Genomic DNA, 2,960 nt, shown 5'->3' with positions numbered 1-2,960 from the left:
ACTATAACTTTCAAATATATTACAATTAATTAAAAGGTAAAGGTTACCTTAATTAACTTATGTTGAACAGTGTAGCAATAACTAATCGCTAAAAATTGTCGAGTGACGCCACAACCGCTAGTATGGTGCGTTGCACCCTTTTCAGCGCCCGGGAACAACCTTTTAATTTTCAATTTGCACCCCCCCCCCGCTCAAACTTTCAATTTGCACCCCCCTCAAACTTTCAATTTGCACCCCCTCCCCATATATTTTTTTCATATTTGTAATGCAAAACTGCTGCTAAAATAAGATTTTAATTTGTTTTTTTCAAACCCATTTTGGCGCCCCTTAAGGTCGGCGCCCGGGGACATATGCAAACCTCGCCCCCCCCCCCCCCCCCCCTCGCTACAACTCTGGTCTGGTGCTGCTAACGAAAATAAACCATTACGTCACACTCCCTTCGTGTATCTACTTCTACAAAAAAAGTTTTCTAGTTTACCACTCCTAGTGTAATAAGACTGGAAATAAACAATAAGAAAAGTTACCCTTGTACAAGCATGCAGGCTATTCTTAGAAACAAGAGACACCACACAAACAAAGCCTTGTCTAAAAATAGAAAATTATCCAGTTTCTTACAGGCATCTCTTCGAAAAAAAGTCTACAACCCCTCCCCCAAACGAAATAAAATTTACATAGAAAATGTATATTTTTGTAACACATATGGTTACCAGCCAAGGGGGATAAAAATATGAAGTTTTAATTCATTGAGTTGCGGCCCCTGTGGGGCAGTGGCTCTGTGGACGTAGTTGTTTTTTTCCGTGCTTTTGTGAGCGATGTTACCTGTGTCCCATGTCATGTGACATGGGACTGTGGGTAGTTTCATGCCTAGCCGTGTCGCACACGCAAGCCTGCTGTCTGTGGACATGTTGACCAAGATGTAGACCTAATGAAGGAAGTTATATAAATTATGTTTGTTAAAATACTTAGTTGTGTATTCCTGCTAGTGCTGCATGTGCACACTAGTTAGGGTGAGTATTAATATAAGTATTTATTTGTAGTACTACTTATTGGTACTTGTTGGCAGTACTGTGTACTAGCCAAAACATATTTTATTGTACCTGTGTATATTGTAGCCTATACGTGGTGTTGTCATGAATGTAACTTTTTATTTACATTTGTTTTAGGGCTACAGTTTTTATTTTTCTTCTTGGCTAGTTTGTTTTGTACTACTGTGTTGCATCGCCGTCATGGCTCGATGCTGTAAATAAAGCGAGTACTGGACAACAACTGTCGGTGTCAGTGTGTACTTAATCTCAGGGTCAGCCCGTCTTAACCACACCACCTCAGTGGGTAAAAGCATCCCCACTGAGTGAGGGTTACACTTTTATACTTTTAACAACGTCCCGTGACTTCCCGTTGGGTCGCCAGGATCAGTGCTGTGTAAAGGGCATAATATAGCACCGATTCTAGCCGGAAAAAGATATGCATGCGCGATGGCGATGTTTTCGATGGTAATGCGCATGCGTGTGTTTTCAAACAAACCGCAGAACCATAACCCTCTCCCTAACCCTAGCCCTAACCCTAACCCTCGCGCAGCTATTAAGGCCATTGCGCATGCGCAGAACTATTGTGTTTCTTGTCTCCAGCCGAAAAAATCTTTTTCCGAGTAGTCACTTCGTATTTATTAATTGTACACACTTCACCATTCAAATCATGTAATACATCATTTGATATTGAGCCTTATACTGTGTTTTAATAATGTACAGTATTTTATGTATGTTCTTCGTTGATTAACTGGCGATTGAAAAAGAAAAGATAGTTAATGAAAAAAACATATAATTATAGGCCGATTTAATAGAACCCAATTTACTACCCATACGATATGATGCATGCAACGCATGCTTTTTTTTTTTTTTAATTTAACGCGCTATCTACTAGGTATTGTTAAATTGTACTTTAACAAAAAAATATGACATTAATCAGCAACACCCAAATATCAGATTCGTATGAGAAATAAACCGGGAGTGATCTCCCCTAAACTTTCTCGAATATTCTTATATAAAATAACAGGGGATGGGAACTCGGGCTACAGACATGATTTTTAATCCATTTTAAATACTTAAAGTTTTAAATATATAATAAAATCTCGTAGACAAATTAATTGCACACCAAGTGAACGCCAAATAAAAAAGCGCATAATAGTGCGCAATATTATTAGTACTTTTAAAATTTACATTAGTTTTTTGAGAAATCGGAAGTAGCGTAAATTACTACTTCCAGTCAACGGAAATTACTCAAAATTTAACAGAAGGTAGAGAATTAAATCTTTTACTTACATGTGAAATTTCATTTATCTATCTGAAATAGTACTCAAGTTATAAGCTTTTGAAAATTTCAAAGTAGGAAAAGTACCACTTTCGGTTATCGGAAATCGCTCAAAAGTTGATACGGATCTACGATTTTGATAAAATACTTATATATGAAATTTCATCAACCTAGCTGTAACGGTACTCACGTTATCGTGTTTACACACGGACAGACAGACAGACACACACACACACACAGACAGACACACAGACAAGATTGCAAAATTATGTTTTTCCGTATCAGTTAGATGTAAAATCTATACTTCGTATATACGAGAAAGTAAAAAAGTATAAAGCCCCCAGTTAGGATTGAACTCACGACCCCTGGTTTACAAGACCAGTGCTCTAGCCACTGAGCTATGGAGGCTTAGTTGTCAATATTAAATTCCGTTTGTACACTAATACCATATACAAATATTGTTCATTTGATGTTGTTGAAAATTTGCCGAAATAAAATGTTTATTAAAACATGAACTTTAATTGAATTCGTTGTTGAATAATTAAGGTAAAATTTAAGGATAATCCTCTATAATGCTTTATTTTGAACTCAGATTTTGTTTTATTTAAATGTTATATGATAAAGTAAAACTAAAACCTTAACACTCCCCACATACG

At 36.8% G+C, this 2,960-nt stretch overlaps 1 non-coding gene across 1 annotated transcript; it reads right to left on the bottom strand.

The window, feature by feature from the left end:
- Positions 1 to 2,639: 2,639 nt before the first annotated feature.
- Trnat-ugu (transfer RNA threonine (anticodon UGU)) lies at positions 2,640 to 2,712 on the bottom strand. Its single transcript has one exon. It is a non-coding gene; the product is annotated as a tRNA-Thr (tRNA).
- Between the last annotated feature and the right edge of the window lie 248 nt (positions 2,713 to 2,960).

Source organism: Physella acuta, unplaced genomic scaffold (genome assembly GCF_028476545.2).
Source record: "Physella acuta isolate Inbredline_101_S28 unplaced genomic scaffold, ASM2847654v3 ptg000442l, whole genome shotgun sequence".
Lineage (NCBI taxonomy): Eukaryota > Metazoa > Mollusca > Gastropoda > Physidae > Physella > Physella acuta.
The sequence above is the reverse complement of the archived record's forward strand: the minus strand, read 5'-3'. Positions and strand labels throughout refer to the sequence as shown.